This window comes from Lagenorhynchus albirostris, chromosome 14 (genome assembly GCF_949774975.1).
Source record: "Lagenorhynchus albirostris chromosome 14, mLagAlb1.1, whole genome shotgun sequence".
Lineage (NCBI taxonomy): Eukaryota > Metazoa > Chordata > Mammalia > Artiodactyla > Delphinidae > Lagenorhynchus > Lagenorhynchus albirostris.
In genome coordinates this window covers 51,507,955-51,529,955 of record NC_083108.1, presented here as the reverse complement: position 1 = coordinate 51,529,955, position 22,001 = coordinate 51,507,955, and the positions used below count along the sequence as shown (strand labels likewise).

Sequence of the window (22,001 nt, the reverse complement as noted above, 5' to 3'; positions counted from 1 at the left end):
GTATGTGTCACAGGATACAGCTATCATCAAGAAGAAATAAGATAGGAAGACAGAACTTGACCTTTGCTGTTACTGTTTTCATTGCATTGACTTCAGTGCATCATCTAAATTCTGCTTCTTATTTCTCAGGCTTCTCATGATCTTTTGCCTTCCTGGGGAGCTAATTAGAACAATTCTGATCTGAGGAAGAATACTAGATATTTTTGTGGCCAAATTCAACTGAGCTAAACTTGAACAACTTGTTATTTCAGTAGAATGTAGCAAAGGAATTATAGGAGCTTTATTCTTAGGGGAAGATTCTTTATTGCAGAAACACCTTTGTTTGTTTGTTTTGTTTTGTTTTTAATTAATTTATTTAGTTTTGGCTGTGTTGGGTCTTTGTTGCTGCGTGCGGGCTTTCTCTAGTTGTGGTGAGTGGGGGCCGCTCTTCATTGCGGTGCACGTGCCTCCCATCGCAATGGCTTCTCTTGTTGCGGAGCATGGGCTCTAGGCGCGCAGGTTCCAGTAGTTGTGGCGCACAGGCTCAGTAGTTGTGGCACATGGGCCCAGCTGCTCCACAGCACGTGGGATCTTCCCGGACCAGGGATCGAACCCGTGTCCCCTGCACCGGCAGGTGGATTCCCAACCATGCGCCACCAGGGAAGTCCCTGTTTTGTTTGTTTTAAAGTGAAAAGTTTCTACTACTCAGCCAAAATCTTGGGATCTACAAAGGGCATTAAGAAGTGAGTTGATGGTCTGAACTGATGTGTTGATACTCCCTCCCCCACTCTTTTTAATGATTTCTCAGATGAGGTTAATTTAATATCAAGGAAACACTTACTTTTTTTAAACCAATATTCACCAAAAATACAAAACCAATACTCACCAAAAATACAAAATTCTATAATATTAAGTGGAGAAGGGCTACGGGATTGTAGGTCAATTTAAAACTTTAAAAATTTATTGCCAGAATTCTAGATAGAATGATATAGTGGTTAAAAGTGGCAGCTTTAAAATTAAGCTACTTGGGTTCAATTACCAGCTCTATCACTTCTAGCTGTATGTTTTTGTCTTATTAACTTCTCTTTCCCGCATTTTCTTTGCCTATAAAATGGGAATGATCATAATGATTATACTGCTTCATTGTTTGCAGTAAGGATTGGAGATTTTGCTGCTACCAAATTGAACAGTGTAAATTGACAGAATTTTATAAGAGGGAGATTACAAATCAGCTAACTTTTTATTGTAATCAACAGTGGAAAAAAAACATATTTTACATCATGACTCCTTATGTATTCACATATAAGGGAAATAAGAGTTTGGCAAAATAATACTTCTTATATGCAATACACTCAGATATTTGTTTCTTTTTCTTTTTTTTTTAAGATGCTGGTTGCCCTCCACTAAATTGATTTTGCCACTCACTAAGGATTGCAAACCACGGTGTAAAAAGTATTGCTCTAATAAAACCCCTTCACTTTACAGTGGAAAAACTGAAGTCTTAAGAACCTGGGAAACTTACTTAAGATTATATAGCTAAGAAACGTGATACATCACATTAATAGAATGAAGGATAAAAATTATATAATCTTCTCAATAGATGCAGAAAAAACATTTGACAAAATTCAACACCCCTTCATGATCAAAGCTCTCAAGAAATTGAGTGTAGAAGGAACATAGCTCACATAATATAAACTATATCTAAGAAACTCATAGCTAACATCACACTCAATAGTGAAAAGCAAAAAGCTTTTCCTATAAAATCAGGAATGAGACAAAAGTGCCCATTCTCACAATTCCTATTCAACCTAGTCCTGGAACTCCTAGTCAGAACAATCAGGCAAGAAAAAGAGATAAATGTAATCCTAGTGGAAAGAAGAGAATAGTGGGACAACTGACTATCCATTTAGAAAAAAAAAGAAAAATAAGATTGCTACTTCATGTCCTACAACATCAAACATATTCAAACGGACTAAATTTTTTAATGCAAAAAAATCACAAAAATACTAGGAAAAAATATATAAATAATTTTAGGTTGGAAAGGAAATTTTAAGACTGGGATTTAAAAGAAACCAAAAAGGAAGAGATTGATAAATGGAATAAAATATTTCTCAAGTTCTCTGTATTAAAAGAAAACCTACAAATAAAGTTAAATGGCACATGAAAACTTGGGGGAAATGTTGCCGTCGTTTATGAGAAATGAAGAATTCAAAATCTCAAAATAGGACACTTGCAAATTCATAAAGACAATCACACCTAAATGCAAAGTTGGTAAAGGACAATTCACAAAATTAGAAATATGAATGGCCAATAAATTTACACAAAATCTTCAAGAGAAATTTTTCTTTCTCCAAATGGATAGTCAGTTGTCCCAGTATCCTACTCTTTCCATTGCAAATTACATAATGGCATTGATTTCCCTACATTTATGTACTTTATACTTATTTCTTTGATCTATGTAGCATAAATGGTGTTTGATGTGCTAACTAACCTTATTGTGGTAATCATTTCACAATATATACAGGTATCAAAATCATCACCTTGCAAGCCTTAAACTTACACATTGTTATGTGTCAATTATACCTCAATAAAGCTGGGGAAAAAAGATTACATAGTTACAGAAGGGAATAAAATTCTGGAACCAGAATTTTCTTTTAATCAAGATACAATTTACATGACACAGAATTCACCCTTTAAAGTGTACAATTCAGTGGTTTTTAGTTTATTCACAAAGTTGTGCAACCATTACCACTATCCGATTCCAGGATACTTTCTTCACCCCTAAAGAAACCCCATGTCCAGGACTTCCCTGGTGGCACAGTGGTTAGGAATCCACCTGTCAATGCAGGGGACGCAGGTTCAATCCCTGGTCCAGGAAGATCCCACATGCCGTGGAGCAACTAAGCCCGTGTACCACAACTGCTGAAGCCCGCGCACCTAGAGCCTGTGCTCCGCAACAAGAGAAGCCACCGAAATGAGAAGCCCGCGCACCGCAAAGAAGAATAGGCCCCACTCTCCACAACTAGAGAGAGCCCGCGTGCAGCAACGAAGACCCAACACAGTCATAAATAAATAAATAATTGATTTTTAAAAAGTGAAAAGACAATCTACAGAATGGGAGAACATTCCTGCAAATCATTATGTCTCATAAGGCACTTGTATCCAGAATGTACAAAGAATAATTACAGCTCAATAATAAAAATAAATGACAAACAAATTAAAAAAAAAAAAGAAAAGAAACCCCATATCCACTAGCAGTTGGACCAGAATTAGTATTTATTCCCAGCCCAAACATCTTTCCACTGTCATAGCTTTCTATCTTAAGGAACGTAAAGCTTAATAAGTGTTTATATGTCTAAATGACCAAACTTATCAAATACTTCCTGGGACTTTACGTAATTCTGTGCTATTTACCATCTCAAGATTTTATATAAATTTCTGTATTCTTTGGGAGGTTTCTGGCTTTCTTGTTTTGTTTTTTGCTTTCTACCAGGTTCTTGAGCGTACATGACAAACACTTAGGAACTAATCCTATGTACTCTAAACAGACTCAGGAAATGCTTTGTTCTTTGGATGTATAGCTCATCATCTCAAAGGAAATGAGACTGGTGATTTTTAAAGAGAATATGTGAGGCTTGGAGACTTTGACAAAAGAAGGAATTTTTTTTTTCTGTTTCAAGGTTTTCAAATAAAATCCACAACTAGACAATAGGTCCTTAAGAGGGCTAAGGAAAATCTAAATATTTTCCTGAGCAGAAGTTCAAATAAATTTTAAAAGGGCCTTACTATAATATAAACAGAATTTCCAGTCTGGTTTTCAAAACAAAACATCCATTCCTTGGTCTCCAGCTCTGCTTCTATTTTAACTTGTTGGAATTAATTTTACGTGAAATGAGCATGAGTGCCAATTTTCTATTTTATGCCAAAATTACCAGGTGTCCAAAAAAAAAAAATCTCTACTTTGAAGTTAGTCACATTTGGATTATTTAAATAGCATCCTCTTTAGTGTGAGTCATTGTACACTCTTTGATTCTTCAGTGCATGGCTGTTGATTCTTTAGTAAACATGCTTTCAAATATTCAGAAGGACATAGGCCCACAGGAATTAATGACCAGAACTCAGGGCTCAAAAATTTGAAATGGTTGTAGAGTAGTCCACTATAAAGAAATGAAAATGATGATAATAACAATAAAGCTAAAAGATAATTTTAAAAAATAGTGGCTAGCTCTTTTAAGCAAAACAAAAAATTTTTTTAAATTAAATTAGGTATAAAGTGTAAAAACTGATTGTATTAGTCTCCAATGAATATCCTAAAGAAAACTATGTATTTTTTTTTGAAAACTATGTATTTTAACATTAAATGTGGTAGGATATTAATTCCTTTTTCCCTGAAAAAAAAGTCCACATAAAATCTTTGAAAATCTATTAATATTTAATTTGTTGAATTTCAATACAAAGAAAGTATATTGCCATTAATTTTCCAATCCTTCAAGTTAATAAAGTCATAAGGTCTCTCTTTTTGCGGTACGCAGGCCTCTCACTGTTGCGGCCTCTCCTGTTGCAGAGCACAGGCTCCGGACGCTCAGGCTCAGCGGCCATGGCTCACAGGCCCAGCCGCTCTGCGGCATGTGGGATCTTCCCGGACCGGGGCATGAACCCGTGTCCCCTGCATCGGCAGGCGGACTCTCAACAACTGCGCCACCAGGGAAGCCCTCTCATGCATCTTTTAAGTTTGTCCCCAACCCTTTCTTAGAGATACAAGATTATACATTAAAGAATTTCCTATGAAATTTGTAGAATCCCACATTTCTTATTTATGTTTCCTAATTATAAAGGCAGTTTACCAATTTTAATTATTTTAGAATTTGGAGAAACAAATGCTGTTTTACATAGTCATTGAAATACATTTAAGAAATAATTTCTTTTCTGCAATGGGATCCAATCTGCAAATGGGAATAATACTACTAACCTCCAGAGTGATTATGAGGATTCAGTGAATGACTCAGGTAAAGCACCTGGCATATGGTAAGGGCTCAATAAGAGACAGCCATGGTTTTTACAACCCTGGTATCGGTGTTGCAGTCACATTAATTCATTCACATGACCTAAGACATTTCATCAAAGCATAGATCTTATGTTAGATATTTGTTATGTAAGATATTCCCCTAGAAAGAAGAGCAATTAAGTAGCTATTTCAAGTACTCAAAAGCCTTCTTCATATACAAGTAAAAGAAGCGTAAATACACTTTGCTAAAGAATTAAAAGTGCGTTATGGTGTACATCATATAATACGATCTTGTCAGATTTTAATTGCTCAGACACAATGCAAAAAATAATGATCTATACCACTGAAAGTACAAAAAGAAAGCATAGCTTTAAAACAATGTTAAAAGAGTTTTTCAAAGACATAGATTCATTCCAAACATATTTTTAAACCCCAACCACAGTGTTAGCTTGCAAAATATCTAATAAAAAAGAGTTCCCTGATTCCAGTCCTTTATGTTTCATGATCTGATGTTAGTTAATTTAAGAGATAAGAGCATGACTGATGTATAGTTTCTTTTCTAAACCTTTGATGTAGGTAAACATTCTAACTTCTTGCCTTTAAGCAAAGTTATGTTCTACTTTTTATAACCCATTTGTAAAGATTTCCAGGAAGTAGCAATCTGGTAGCAATTTCGGTCGTGTTTATACTCACTGTCAGAGACACTGACCACACATCAGCTTAATGTATCAGGTCAAACACTGGGAATGGCTACAGGACTTGCACATATAGATTTTGGGAGGAAATTATAAGCCTATAGGGCAGAGGTATCAAATGGGTTGCAATATCTAACATCAATTTCAGGTGTTTGCTGCCTGAATCGTTGTGTTGAGAAGGATTTTGAGGATGGAGGTAGTGCTCTGGGAGAAAGGGTAGATGCCTGCTGTGATGTAAAAGCAATGACTGGACTTCCCTGGTGGCATAGTGGTTAAGAATCCACCTGCCAATGCAGGGGACACAGGTTCGATCCCTGGTCTGGGAAGATCCCACATGCCTTGCAGCAACTAAGCCCATGCGCCACAACTACTGAGCCTGCGCTCTAGAGCCCGTGAGGCACAACTACTGAGCCCGCGTGCTGCAACTACTGAAGCCTGCACACCTACAGCCCGTGCTCCGCAACAAGAGAAGCCACTGCAATGAGAAGCCCGCACACTGCAACGAAGACCCAACACAGCCAAAAATAAATAAAAAATTAAAAAAAAAAAATGACTGCCCCTGGCAGCTGGAGGAGGGACTGATTTGCCAGCTATTTTCTACTCTTGGGGTCTTACATGTGGCTCAAGGCAACTAGAGTTGGCATTGGGGTCCTACAAGCTCTTATCCCCGGAAAAACTTCTCACTATGCATCTGCTTCATCCTCTCCCTGAAAACGAGCTCCCCCCAGCCCTCACCCACCCCCACTATGTGCAGGGGGCAGGAGGTGCTGCCCTCACAGCACTTGAGTTTACTGTCAGTAGTATGAGTAAGTAGCAGAAACTAACAGTGGCTCTTATTTGCAAAGAACAGAAGGTCTCTACTTAATTTAAGCAGAAAGAGAATTTAATTTTGGAAGTTTAGAGAATGAACAGGAGGATTGGTGGAGCAGGCTCAGCCAAGAACCAAGGGAGGTGAGGCAGAGTCCAGGTCCTGCCATAGGGATGGTCTGCTTAGGATGCAGGCACCAGCAGCACTGGACACTTGCTGCTCCTGGGCCCTCCCTACCCCTGGACACTCACCTTATGCCACTGGACCCTGAACTCCACCACACCATCATGAATAACCTCTGAGTCACCTTTGTGTCACTTCCTCAAAATTCCAAGCTGGAGCCTGAAAGTAGGGGGTACTCAGATCAAAGGGCTACACTCCAGCTATTGGGAGAGGACTGGTTCTCAGAGTAGAGGACCTTGGGTTAAACAGACACCCTCAAAAGGTGTCCACTGCATGCTATATTCTGCAAGGTGGACAGCATGTGAGAAGATGCCAAGTGCCATCCAGCTTAGAAACTGCTGTCACAGAACAGAGTGATGAACCAAGTTGAGAGCAAGAAAGTCTGAAGTGATGGCAAAGGCTATCTAGGAACAGGCAGAGTGGTACCCGGGGAGCTAGAGCTGCTGACACTGGTAGGGACTTCGCTAGGTATAACAGGCCTGGGACAAAACTACAGGAGAACTAGGAAGAACTGGTCAGAAAAATAAACCTAGATGATGCCCAAGTAGATTCCAACAGCAAAGACTAGATTTCCAACAAATAGTACCGGAGCTGGGGAGGCACACCAGGCACAGGGTGGAAATCTAAGATTGTAGACCAGGCAGGCAATAAGTTAGACACTGGAGAGAGCAACAAAACAGGGCAAAACGATGGGCTGGATTTGCTGCAGCTCACATAAGATCGCCGTTTCTTGTATCTATTCATTGTAGGAGGTGTCCTTACATATCCAGTGGAGTGCTTCTCTTAGACAGACCTTGCCCAGGTGAGCACCAGTCCTGGAGGTGATGAAAGCATCAGAAATTGTACGGCATCTCGCCACAGAGCTTGGCACAACAAGCCTAACATTCAAGGATGGATACTTGCCTTTTGCTCGATTTTCCCTATCTTTGCTTAGAGGGCTCCTCATATTTGCCCTAATTGGCCAGGTGGAGGAGGCAAGGCTGAGGTGGTGTAGATAACCTGAGGCACCGTGACATAAGGAGATCCAAGCTTTGAATGGTTATGGTGGAAGGCATTTGCGGGGGAAGGGGTGGTAGTGAGGATAGTCATTAAAGAGCAGAGACCAGTGCCTGCACCCTGTGTAGGACTGCAGGTTCTCTAGTTACCAGGAAGAGAAAATCATCATCACAGCCTCAGTGATGCAAGCAGCAACAGCAGCAGATGACTGACACAGGCGGGAGAGGTTTATTCCACACACAACCACTTCCTGGCAAAATCACATCCAGGGTGAGAGGGAGTGGGCCCCAAGGAAACTCCAAATCCTTCAGACTTTCCACCAGTCAGATAATTGTAAGCATTAATAAACTTAAATAAACAATGTGTTTCACTCTTGTAGGGACTTAACCTATTTCATTAATTTATTTCAAGCTTTCCCCTAGCTTTTTCATCCAGCAGACTCGCCCAGGGATTCCATGATTTAGGTCCCTTATCACTCCTTAACCCATACATACCAGACCTCCCTGCTGTGTGGGAGGGACACAGGGGTGTTCTTCTTCATTTGTCCTTTTCACAAATGAACAGATTTTCACTTGAAAGCAATTTCTATTATACCAAACTCAGGCTTTAGAGATTCTCTTTGTCCCGTTTGTTTTAAATACGCCTGGAGATAAGTGAGACTCCAGATTGAAAAATCTCCAGAATATTTACAGAGTGAAGCTTGATGTTGTTAGACAAATATTCCAAAAGAGAAAACAGGGAATGAAGTAATAAAAAGAATTAAAATGAGGGTTAAGGGAAGAAAAGTGAAGATAAGTGAGTATAACAAAACATGTAGGATTTTGACACCCTCTCCCATCTTGAAAACTCCATACAGAACATCTTCAAAGCCACTTCATCCCTTGAACTGGAGTAAACTAGTATTTTTGAGTTGATTTTTTTGAGGCTGAGAGTTTAGGACAAAAAATACTATCTCTATTTTACACAGAAGTTTAGAAAAGTAGCAGCTCAAGGAATTTATTTTCTAGTTTAAAAAAAAGCTAAATATAAATTTACATGAAAAATTTAATAACCAAGACAGTCAAGGGCAAATGAAGTTTTAGCAGCTAAATCATATAAAGCACGATGTTACCGTTTAGTTAATGTGAATGCCTATGCCTATCTTTGGCTCATTCAGTGAGCTGAAAAAAAATTTTTTTCAAAGCCTTATATGCATTTCCTAAGTTTCTAGAATACCCGAATACTGGCACATATGATTGTACCATTTCGTATTTGTCGAAGATGATTCTGAATTTCGCTAAAAACCACAAAGGAAACCAACAGTCCCAACATTAATAGTTCTGATAACCCCACCAAAGAGGAAATACGAAGAGGAAGTTAATCTGAGAGTCTGTCAGGGCAGAAGTGATTTCAGCAGAAGACACTCAATATTCAGCCCTTCTGGACACTGGCTGATCCTCATTTTTTCCCAGGTCCTTCTGGACCTTCTGGACCCTCTTCCTTCTGCTTCAGCGGCTGGCTGCAAGGCCAGTAGGAAAGGTGCTTGGATTCAGATGAGCAGGATTCTAGCTGTGGCTGCTCCACGTTCATTGGGGTGGCAGCCTCAGTTTCCACAGCTGTCAAACGGGACAATAATACCTGCCCCAGTTCCTCCTCTGGGACGTTGCCAGCATCGCCTAAGAACACGCTGTCCCAAGACAAGCCAAAGCCACCATTACTGGGAGAGTCGCCAACAAAACTCGGCTTCGGTTCCCTCTCCCGGCAAGGCTGGTTCGACCTACAGTCAACAGGAAGCTCCTGGGGCTGGGACAGGATCCCTGGATCGGAAGGAGGCCAGACGCGAGCGTTTCTGGACGGTGATCAGGCTGGTGATGAGGGTGTTAGTAACACCCCCCTGGCTGGGCTGAGATTTTACTATCCACGACAAAGGGTGCGGAAGCATAGTACTGAAGAGCAAACAGCCAACCCCCCAAAATCCTATACTCCCCCACGAAAACAAAGCCCTCGGCACTACAGAGAGCGGGGCGAGGGGAAAGGAGAAAGGCCGAGGCACCCCACCCTATCTTCCGCGGCAGCCGAGCCGCAGGTTCCGCGCGTGGGGAGGGGGCGCTGTGGGCCTGCTTTCCGTGTGGAGAAGCGCCTCCTCCTCACGCCCCCTCAGCCTGCGCCGCCTCGGGAATCCGCCCCAGACCCCGCCGCCATGTTGGGTCGGGAGTAGTGACTCGATCTCGCCGCCGACCGGGACAGCTGGAGTGCGGCCCGCAACCCGAGGGGGCGCGCGCCGGCGTCGGAAGGCGAGGTCGCGGGAGCCCGGTCGGGCGCGGCGCGAGTTCCGGTGAGCGGGCGGCCGCGCGCGCAGGTAGCCCGCCCCCGCCCCTACACGGGGGGGCGGGGCCGGGAGTGAGGGCGGGCACCGCGCGGGGAGGAGGTGGAGCGTGAGGCTGCGGTGTTGGGGAGCCCGGGAATTCCCTCCTGAAGTAGCGAGTCCCCGGCTGGCTGTGCCGTCGTCGCTGCCCCTTGGCGCCCGGGACGAGGAGGTGGAGGACGGAGAGGGCCCCACGGGCCTCCCCTCCGCCCGCCGCCCCCTCCCCACCACCCTTCCCCGCTGCTGCGGCGACTCATGCGAGCGCCGCTGGAGCGCAGGTAAGGACGCTTCGGGGCCCCGCGGGCGGAGCAGGAGGCGGCCGACCCCGGCCCCGCAGCGCTAGGCCCGGCGCCTGCCTGCGCCCGGAGGCACCGCCGCTCCCCGCCGGCTCCGAGTCGGGAAGTTGGGAGAAACTTCTCCCCTCCCCCGGCCCGGCTCGCCCGACGGGCGTGTGTCCTTCCCGGCGCTACCTGCTCGCCCTCTGCCTCGGTCTCCGCCCAGTCCATTCCTTCCCGGTCCCGCCCAAGTCCGACCCAAGGTCCTGGGAGCGCCGGGACACCCGCACCCGCGTCTCTAAGGTCGTGCTGGCCGCCCGGCGAGGGGTCGGCGAGGTTTCTTTTGGCCGAAGTAAGGGGCGGGAGCAGCGGCCCCTTCCCGTCCCCGGGGTCGGGGGTCTGCCTGTCGGCGGACACGGGGTGGCAACTGTGCCGGGAGAGCGGGCGGGGGAGGGGGGCGAGCGGGTGAGCCTCTCGCTGCGCTAGGTTTGATTGAAAACCGCAACATGTTAAAGTTTTCCTTTGTTTTGGGTTGGGGGTTGGGAAATACGCTGTTCAGCGTGCACTTTTAGTGTTATGACGCTCCGCCTCCCATTTGGTTCGGTTCTCTGTCCACATGTGTTACAGAAAATTTTGTTTTAATGTGTGTTTTTCTTCTTGATAATTGCTTCCAGCTTTTGCTTTATTGGGCATGGGGCAACGTTGTTTTAAGAAGCTCTTAGAAAATCAAATCCGATGTAGGGTAGGGACTGCTTTAATTTTTGTTCTGTAGTGGGTGGGACCCAACAGGGTTTGGATTTGGTAGAATTATTTTCTGCTTCATTAATTAAAACAGGCACGGCATAACACACGGTCTGACGCTTTATAAATTGTTAGAGAAATGAAAAGCTGAGTCTCCACTGGAATCAAACTTTATGTTCAAGCCATTTATTATGTGTATATATGTTCCCACCGGAATGTGTGTTCACATAGATGATCTCACATATACATGTGTATGATGGTGGTATACTCGTGCATTGCAACTGCAGGATTGCAGTGGCAAAGTTAACTTGATAATTCTAAGTGTGTTTAAACCATCCTGTTAAATTATCTGTGGTTAAATTACACACTAAGGAAAATAGGTACATGTGACTATAGGCATTTAAGGTACAGTGTGGTAAATTTAATGTATTAACTAGCACAATGGTTGGCACACAGTGGACAGGAAACATTTTGAATGGACAGGTAATGAAGGAGTGTCTTGTATTAGAAGCCAAGGACCTTGTATGTGTCACATACAAGATTTTCATCTGTAGTTCTGTAAGGAAGTTATATTTCATTATTTATGTTTTGTTCTGTCTTTACTAATATATTAGACCCCTGCCATAGTTGACGTTTTAAGAAAAGGAAGTGTAATTGTATTTTAACTTTTGGACATTAGCTAAACCTCAGTGGAGATTTTGAATGCTGGTTGACAATTCATTGGGTCCTAAATTTGAAAAAAAAGACTTTGATCTGAATCTAAGTACAGGACAGTTCACATTCATGTTTCCAGGATAAAGTATAAAAGGGCTCTTAAAATATGTACTCTGCCGTAACCACCATAATGTTATAATAGCTTTAATTTTACAGTACATTTTTGCTGACTTCATAAACCACAAAATTGACTCCATTCTGTTCAACCGAAAGTGAAATTACAGCTTTGACCTATCTTCTGGGATAGGTGGAATTTGTCTTATGGCTGAAGTATAATATTAACACATGGTTCAAGTTTTTTTTTTTTAAATCAGTGAATTCTCAAGCTGACAAATCAATGTCTATGCAAATAAATCTCTTTCATGGTATGTAATGTTAAAAGAATAAATATTCTAAAAGATAGCAAGGACCCAGTGTAAATGAAATATTACTGACACATGCTTTAAGAGTTGTTTATGTAGAGTTCAAATTTGCATCCTTTTAGGCAGTAAATAATTTATTAATGTAATTTTTCTTTATAAATATGTTTAGCTCTTTAGTGAGTCTGTTTAGCGTAGACGTTATTTATTATTAGTTTCTACTAGCATTATATTAAAAAAAGCCTAATGTCAAAAATTTTTAAACAGCAGTATTAAGGTCTGGTATCTAGGAATGCAAACTCGGGGGGTAAAACTATGTATTTTTTAAAAACCTGCAAGGAAGTGATTTCTGTAAAAGTAAAGATAAAAGAGGAGGGAGGAGGCTGTGATTGGGACCTGGCTCCTGAAGTGGTGGCAAAGTTCTTTAACCTGATGGTGGTATAGTTCAAGCGTATAGTTCATTACGCCATGATTGCTTTTCTGTGTCTGTGTTTTAGTTTATGTGAAACTTTTAAAATTTCCTTTTTAAAGAAGCCTGTGTGTAATGTACTTTACACTGTATAAGGTGTTTCGCTAAAGGACTTAATATTTGGTGACTGACTTTAGAATACTGCTTGGCTGCCCTTTGCAAACAGGATTAGACCTATTAAACCATAACTGGGAAATACCAGCTGGCGTATGTAACTACTTTCACAGGTGAATAACATATGTTAATTATGTTAATATTTTGAGGAAAGACACCAGGTTTAACTAACTTTAAATCCTCTTCAGTTTTGTATGTTGTACATGACAAATAGTAGGTAATCAAAATATGTTTATTAAACTAGGGAACACTGTTCTATCATCAAATATAAAATATGCCCTATTTTTCAGAAGATTATGGTAGCATGACAGTTAAGACGCAAAATTTAACTATGGCATCAAGGTAATAAGTCTTTCATCCATTTTCAGTTTTCTGGAACAATAATTCTTTAGATTGGTAATTTCAGCCTGCGATTTGATATTCTTAAGGATGTCTTAAAATTCTCAGCATAAAATAAGTTGTCATTTACTCAGACTTTATGAAGATGTGCCGTATAGCACCTAAAGAAATGGTGTTTTGTTTCAAATGACATTATGGTGTTGGAGTTTCCAAAATGCTGTGAATCGCTGCCTTATGCTACTTTACTTGCTTTGTGTAATGGCTTGCTGTGTTAGTTGTTGGTGTGGTTGCTTTGCATTGTGGTAATGTAGAGCTGAAGAGGAGAGATCATGGCTGTACCAAGTTCTTATATCACAGGAACTTTCAGTTATGTTACAAAGGTGATGTTTGTGGTGCTGGCTTTGTTGTGTGAATATTTACAGGAAGTTTTAGTTAAGATCTTCCATTGTTCAGAACGCTACATGGCTTAGGTCACCTTCAGTTCACGTTTAAACAGGTCTGTAATACAAATACAAGTTCCTCTAGTGAGGTACAACTGCTTTTCTTTAAAGGAAATCATCTGTTCCTGTTAAAGTACCCTGGTATCTGATTGGTAGTGTGTGTGGCGGTTTGTGTGGCTATGGTAGGGTATGCAGTCTCTCTTTTCTTCCTCTCAGCTGCTCCGGCGCCACAATTAGGCTGCCTATTGCTCAGCTACAGCTGCTGGGTGATTATGAACCATCCAGCTCCTGTCTATACTCAGAGGCAGATTTAGCAAAAGGAGCTAGAGTAACAACAGAGGGTGAAAGAGAAGAGCCAGTGCCTCTGCCAGGATCATTTTAACGTGTCTGTGTGCCAAGGAATCGTTGGCTGCAGCAGCGCCACTGTTGTCTTGGAACTAGCAGACTTGATAGCAACACATCCTGGTCTGGGTTAGGTTTACCTGGTGTTATTCTTTAAGATCTTGAAGCTCACTCCAGGAAAGAAAGGGAATCCTGTAATTTCAGAGTACAGGATAATGTACAATGAGGTTACTGATGGGCTGAGCTATGCCTCTGCTCCCCCGCACCGCCCCCCAACCCGGGACAGCAGTGCCCTTCAGTTTCCCTAATTTGAATATATATGTGATTTCAGGTTCTCTGAAGCGTATACCATATACTCTGTGCTGTTTTAACCCGTGTCTCTTTGAAGTGCTGCTGCTGTTACTGTTGCTTGGCGGGTGGCAGAGCTGATATGTTCTTTGGACTCCCTGCTTTTTTTCCAGTAAGTGGAAGACCTTCAAAAGGGATTATTTCCAGAACTAGCTGCACATGGCATATCCCCTGTGACTGCTGGAGTTTTGCAAGTAGGAACCCTAGATTATTTTTCCTGTTGTTCTTTATTCCTGGGGTGTGAGAAGATGGACATCAACAAATGCAGATACAGCATCAGCTCTATATGGCAAGCCCCAGACTGGAAGAGGCCGCAGGCAAATTTTGCTGCTTCTGAAATGTTGCTCAGTGTGCCAAGCAAAGAGCAGCAGCATCTTGTCCTCTCGTTTACCACTACCGTTGGAAAATCTAGACAATTCCTTTTGATAGTTCTGGCTTTGGAATTTAGTGGTTCAGGATTTGGCTGATTTGGGATGGGGAATAGAGAGTATTGGGAGAAGTAGCTCTCAAACTGGTGTAACCAGAAGGAAGGAAGAAGTACGGAAGACTGTGTACACTTGAACATTAACAAGTACACATTGTTATCGTGGCACATACTTAACAAGACATTGGTGTGTTGACCCCCTTCTCTGTGCTCCCACAGAACGCTGGTATCAAAGCACATTTCTCCTTGCATTCTAATTATTTCTTTCCATGACTGTGAGATACTTGACCTAGTACTTGCTGTGGCAAGGAACTGTTTTATATGAATCTTTGAGAACAGTCCCTAATAGAATAAATCCTTTTGAGCTGTATTCAGGGATGTGGTTCTGTATATATTTATATGAGTTTATATATACAGACTTTCCCCACACACAACATGTTTTTAAGGTATACCTGTAGTAAAATTTTACAAAAGTAGCCTAGTACTTTTTCAGAAGCTGATGTTAAAACAAGTTCTTTAAATCTTTAACCCTCATAAGTTTTGGTCTAGAAAATGATTTTATAAAACTTTAAAAAGTTTAAACTTTAAATGTGAACTTAAAGTTCATTTTGATATTTCTAACATAAACTGGAAACTCTTTGTAGTTGAAATTATACTAGTTTCTAGTAAGGTTTATTTTAAATAAGTTTTTTTTTTTACTATTTTAGTGAATGTTGAAAGCCCAAGATCCTAGATTGTAAAAAAAGTACATCTGGAGGACTTCCCTGGTGGTCTAATGGTTAAGACTCCATGCTTCCATTGCAGGGGGTGCAGGTTCGATCTCTAGTCGAAGAACGGGGATCCTGGTGCCACGCAGTGCAGCCAAAAATTTAAAAAAAAATTTTTTGGGGGGGTATCCTATCATGGTATTAGTGACAGTATTATAATTGTGATAATATTCGTATATTCCAAGGACAAAAAGAAAAAGAAATCCTTGTTTTCTTGATGTAATCTGTGAAAGAATGCATAGGTCATAGGGTATGTCTGCTGAATTATTGGTGGGGGTGGAGGCAGGAAGTACTGGGAGGAAAAGACTGACCACTGAAACCTAAAGATTGTCTGGTTTCAGCCTCTGTTCCGAACAATATATGTAGACCTTAGGTTTTCTTAAACTGATTACAGAGGCTAGTCACTTCTCTAATTTTTTAATGTAACTTTTAGTTTCTTAGCGTTAAGTAGAAATTGGGGTGGGGTGGAGAAAATTGGTGGCTTTTGCTTCATAAGTTAATACTTAAAACTGTTTCATGGCAAGTTTATTGATTTGTTTTTTGTTTTTTGTTTTTTTGGTCTGTATTGGGTCTTCATTGATGCGCGGGCTTTCTCCAGTTGTGGAGAGTGGGGGCTACTCTTCGTTGTGGTGCGCTGGCTTCTCTTGTTGCGGAGCATGGGCTCAGGCACGTGGGCTTCAGTAGTTGCAGCACGAGGGCACAGGAGTTGTGGCTTGTGGGCTCTAGAGCGCAGGCTCGGTAGTTACTGCGCACGGGCTTAGTTGCTCCGCGGTATGTGGGAACTTCCTGGACCAGGGCTCGAACCCGTGTCCCCTGCATTGGCAGGTGGATTCTCAACCACTGTGCCACCAGGGAAGTCCCAAGTTTATTGATTTCTTACATTTGTTCTGATGTAATTAGTATTTTCACATTATAGGTACTTTTTAATTAGTAGCAGTCAGGCATTTGAAAAGGAGCAGAGAAGGTAACATGATGTAATAAGGACAAGACTAAAAGGTAGAAGACCATCTGCATTTTAATTCCACTTGTGACAGTGAAGAGCTATGTGGCCTTGGTCAATTCACTGAACTTCATAGGCCTCAGTTTCACCATTTGAAACGGGGGTACAGTTGGGCCAGATGTTTTCTAATATTCTTTCAGCCTTATTTAAATATGTGGCTCCACTGCAGTTGAAGTTTTTATATTGATAAGATTTTAAGGAAATGTTTTAGAGTCTAGAATTTGAAATACAATTAGATATCAGGTAAGTAAAAGTTAGGGTAAAAAACTGACCCACAGACTTGACCCTGGACTTTCTCAGGCAAATAAAGTGTATTCCATTCATTAAGTGGACATTTATTAAACCTGTGGTGCAACAAATACTATGCCAGTTTTGATGTTATAAAAATGATTGCAGCATGACTGCTACCTTCTAGGAATTCACAGTTGGGTGGAACTGGCTATAATTATGAGGCTGTTATAAATTTTTTGGATTGATCTTTTTAGTGTGATAATCCATTAGAATACTTCTCTGATTTTTGATGGTGTTAGGGTGTGATACATCTGAAGCTTTAATAAATCCCTTTGTACTACATAGATTTAGCCTCAAGTAAACCGATTCACTTCTCTAGGCAGGAAGACTTGATGTTTTTCTAGATGTTAGTTCATTACAGATACGTGTGACTCACATACACAGGCTCCACAACACCTGTACAGAGGTTTTACTATAAGAAAACACATTTGAAAGCAAGGCTTTTAAAAAAACATTTCAGATTATTTTGCAGTAAAGTTAGAAAAGGACTGAATGATTCATTGAAGCACATAGTTGTGATGTCAGTTAACAGGTAGTCATGACTGGATGACAGCTTTGCTGCATTGTATCGGGAAAAGAGCCTCTGACATTAATTAAAACATCTTTTTTAATTGATAGAACCGGAGACTAATTATTTAGGATATTTTTCTTTAACACATGTAGTTAACATTTAGAACAAAATAAGCATGGGCATTTGAAGATGGTTAGCTTTTTAAGGTTTGCATAATAGATTTTGTAGAAAGAAAGAGAAGGAAGGAAAAGAAAAGAAACTAAAACTGTAAGGTGGAAAATCAGTATATTTTTCCCAGAAAAAGTTCTTTTTGTAAGGTTAGCCTTTTTGGTTAGATTTCTGGGCAGCCCATTAGAGTTTACCTGTAAAAACCTAACATAAAGATATAACAGTGTTTCTGTGGTAAATATGTTCTGATTGATTTTAAGTTTTGTGTGTTTTTTTAAATTTGCTGAGCTCTTTGAGCAAATGAAATACTTGGCCTACTAAATGCTCTGATTATACAGTGGATAACCTGTAGCTTTGCCAGTCCTCACCTTCCCAGCTTTTCACTATTTAAAAATCACTGTTATGAGCTCCATATTAGGATGCTAGGACTCTGAGCTTAATTTAAGGACAGAAGCTTCCCTAGTTCCTCCCACCTGCTTGCTAGGCACTGTGAAACTTGCTTCCTACCCTGACCCGGTGTGAGAAATGGAAACAGGTCAAAAGATTGGGAATGAGAAACAAAAATGAGGGGAGTAGAAGAGGAGAAATGAGAAGTGGATGTAGTATGAAGTTTATAATTTTCTTTTTTGTGTCTTTTTTTCTTTTTCCCACTCCTTCTGTTAGGTATTGGGTAAAGACGGAAGAAAACCTGTTTTATTTTTTATTTTTAGGTTTTATTTATTTTCTTTTAAACAATTTTTTGGCTGCATCAGATCTTAGTTGCGGCATGCAGGATCTTTCATTGTGGCGCGGGCTCTTTGTTTTGGCACGTGGGCTTCGCTCTAGTTGTGGCGTGTGGGCTTTAGAGCACGTGGGCTCTGTGGTTTGCGGCACATGGGCTCTCTCGTTGAGGCGCGCGAGCTCAGTAGTTGTGGTGTGGGGACTTAGTTGCCCTGCAGCTTGTGGGATCTTAGCTCCCCGACCAGGGATCGAACCCCGTCCCCTGCATTGGAAGGCGGATTCTTTACCACTGGACCACCAGGGAAGTCCCAAGAAAGCCTGTTTTATGTCAGATGCTTTGCTATACATTCATATACATTTTCACGTTTAACTTAAATCTTTGAAAAGGCATTCCCAAAACACAGAGGAATCATGCATAAGATAGGCTTTTACTACACACAAAGAAACTGAGGACCAGTAAGTATATGTAATTTGCTAAGGTCACATGACTCGTTGATGTGACTGAATAATTGACAGCAAGACTGTTTCCTATAAGACACCTTCCTTAGGGATAAGGAGCAATGATGGAAAGGGAGATTTTTTATCTTTTTCCTTCTTCCTTAAACTGTACATTTGTATCGGGCTGAGAATTTTCAACACTTACACTTTTCTTTTTAATGGAATTAGCTTTGTGGTGCATCTTTCATAATGGGTGTTGAGGTCAACTATTGTATGAGCTAAAAAATTGGGTTATTGCACTAACTAAACTGTAGCTACAGCCCACATTACAGAGACAGTGTTTGCATGTTTTTCCAATCAAGTTTTTTTCCTATCTAAATTTAATTCATCAGGGAATTCCCTGGCAGTCCAGTGGTTAGGAGTCTACGCTTTCACTGTGGAGGGCCTGGGTTCAATCCCTGGTCGGGGAACCAAGATCCCACAAGGCTCCCACAAGCTGTGTGGCGTGGCCAAAAAGAAAAAAATTCATCAAAGGAGCAAAGGAGCATGCAGAAGTGGGTTATTACTCTAACTCAACTGGAGTAAATGTGGTTCATTTGTAAGTTTGGGTTTGTAAAGTATATATATAGTCTGTATGTATATAGTCAGCCTCCCCCCATATATATTTTTATATATATATATAGTTTATGGTCAAATCAGTTTTCCTTCTACTGTGCAATATTGCCTTCTTTTCTACTAAGTATATGATTTATTCCTAGATGAGTTAGTAGAAATAGATGGAAGCTCTGTATTGTCTAAATTGTCCTCCATCATGTTTCAGGCACATGCTGCAGAAAGAGAGCACACTTTCTGATTTGTTCTGTCAGTAGGATGGTGGTTTCCTGCACCTTGGTACAGACTTACCAACATTCAAAGCTGCACTTCCTTTTTAAGGAAATCCAGTAGAATTCTTCCAAATTGGCTTGTTCTTTTATTTATTTAAAATTTTTATTATTTTATTTTTTTGGCTGCGTTGGGTCTTCGTTGCTGCGCGCGGGCTTTTCTCTGGTTGCGGCCAGCGGGGGACTCCTCTTCGTTGCGGTGCGCAGGCTTCTCATTGTGGTGGCTTCTCTTGTTGCAGAGCACGGGCTCTAGGCGTGTGGGCTTCAGTAGTTGTGGCGCGCAGGCTCAGTAGTTGTGGCGCACGGGCCTAGTTGCTCTGTGGCATGTGGGATCTTCCCGGACCAGGGCTCAAACCCTTGTTCCCTGCATTGGCAGGTGGATTCTTAACCACTGCACCACCAGGGAAGCCCTGGCTTGTTCCTTTAAATCTTATTGTTCCATGAATTCCTCACTCTCTGCATGAAGAGTCTCATCTAAAGCTCTAAATGGAAATTTTGTTTGCTACTCTTTTGCCACTGTGTCAAGTTCCATTGACAGTGATTTCCTTCACCACCTTAGAAGCCTTTTCTTCTTTGGCTTCCTTTTATTTCTTCCGTTGTATCTAAGAATGTACCCTTTGTCCTCTCTTATAAGCTGGAGCATTGTTTTCTATGGGAATACAGCTTGATTTTGTTGCATTATTATCCCACATAGAATATCTGCAGTACAACTCCACACATCACTGCCAACAGTTCCATCACTGCCTGTGTTTATTGAGTCTACATAAGGATTAGCAGATAGGTTTAAACTGTTGTGCTAGGGACTCCCCAGTGGTCCAGTGGTGAAGAGTCCACGCTCCCACTGCAGGGAGCACGGGTTCCATCCCTGGTTGGGGGAACTAGAATCCCGCATGCCACGCAGCACAGTCAAAAAATAAATATATAAAATACCCTGTTGTGCCAACTCTATGAGCTTAGAATGGCTTCCACTAGGTAAGCTCCATGAGGGTAGGATCTTTATTTTGTTTACTGAAGTTATCCCAAGTATCTAGAACAACAGCACATAGTAGGCACGTATTAAATAGTTTTAAAATATGGGCAAGTACAGCAGTTCGCTGGCCATATTTGCTTGCCATGGGCATAGGAGAAAGGAGTGTCAGCAGCCAGCTTCTCACTGAAAACTCATGTAGTAAGTAACCTCAAGACTCCTTGGAGTGGCAGGCCCAGTGCTAAACAATGGCATTAATGCTCAGGATGAATTCAGATAAACACTCTACTTGAGTCTGATGAAGAAACTGAGACTTGATTTAGCAGTGACTTGTAAATGTTAAGGAGAAGTAAGAATAAGTGGGTTTCTTTTCTTTATATCATAGTCTCTAACTATATCTCTAGCAGCCATGCTTCTTAAAAACTGTAGCACACATCGGTTCCCCATACACTGATTGAGTCATATGCTTGTATCTGGTTGTAGGTAGAACTGAGACAAATAGTCCTTGGCAGGGCTGCTACCTTCCAGTGACAACTTTACACCATAGAAGGGGAGAAGGCATTTTTAGTGGAAACGTAGCTGTCTCTATCACAGAAGGGAACAGGAAGTAACCTAGTAGTTGAATGAGTTAGGTATATGGAAATACACTATCTAGTTGTATAAACATGATTAGAATATTTATTTGAAAGGTGTGGGCACAGATGGTATTTTCTTAATTCGGGCAACAATATTAGTACAGGAGCGAACTAACGGTGATGGTTTAAGATTCTAGTGGGCAATATACCACCTAAAGGAATGAATTTCCCAGGCTTTTTTATTTTTTTATTTTTTTTGCGGTACGCGGGCCTCTCACTGTTGTGGCCTCTCCTGTTGCGGAGCACAGGCTCCGGACGCGCAGGCTCAGCGGCCATGGCTCACGGGCCCAGCCGCACCACGGCATGTGGGATCTTCCCGGACCGGGGCACGAACCCGTGTCCCCTGCATCGGCAGGCAGACTCTCAACCACTGCGCCACCAGGGAAGCCCCTCCCAGGCTTTTTTATATGAAAAGTTTGAGAAGCACCCTGGTAAGGAAGGGGGTCAGAGTAGAATGGGGCTTTTATCTAAATATATTTAGATAGCACTTTTAGTGATTGAGAAAAGACAGTAATTAGCCGTATCAAAGAATTTGGTGGGGAATAGTGGCAGGTGGAAATTATGATGGAGCTAAACCTCCCTTTCCCCAGTCTCACCTCACACTTCCCCTTCCCCCCACCCCCTTAAGCCACTCCTACTGGGGCTTAGCTTTTGATTTTTTTTTTTTAATGAATAGAACTTAAGTCAGAAGGAGGAACTCGTAATAAAGGTCAAGTAGAAGAGAGAGTCAGGAACCTCTTACGTTGTCAGAGGATGAATAGGATTTTTAGGATGATTGATGCTTAGAAGAGGGAAAAACTAATGACAACGTAGACGATTCTTCGAGATAATCACAGCCAGCAGTAAGAAGCTACAGATCCACAACTTCAGAAAGTCGAAATGATAGATCATAAGAAACAACTAGCACGTCTTCTTTTTAATCTCCTAACTTCTGTAACAAGAGGATGCTCTTTAATGGAAAAGCTAGAAAAAAAGTATAAGAAACTAGATAGCAGATAGTAAGAGGGTATCTAGCTTTGACTGATTTCAGGCTTCTAGGTCCAGAAGA

At 41.5% G+C, this 22,001-nt stretch overlaps 1 protein-coding gene across 1 annotated transcript in view; it reads left to right on the top strand.

The window, feature by feature from the left end:
• Positions 1–10,617: 10,617 nt before the first annotated feature.
• YES1 (YES proto-oncogene 1, Src family tyrosine kinase) overlaps positions 10,618–22,001 on the top strand; it is a 75,910-nt gene continuing 64,526 nt past the window's right edge. The window contains exon 1 of the mRNA XM_060120731.1: positions 10,618–10,637. The gene's annotated coding sequence lies outside the window, so the exon portion shown is untranslated. The remainder of the gene's footprint in view (positions 10,638–22,001) is intronic.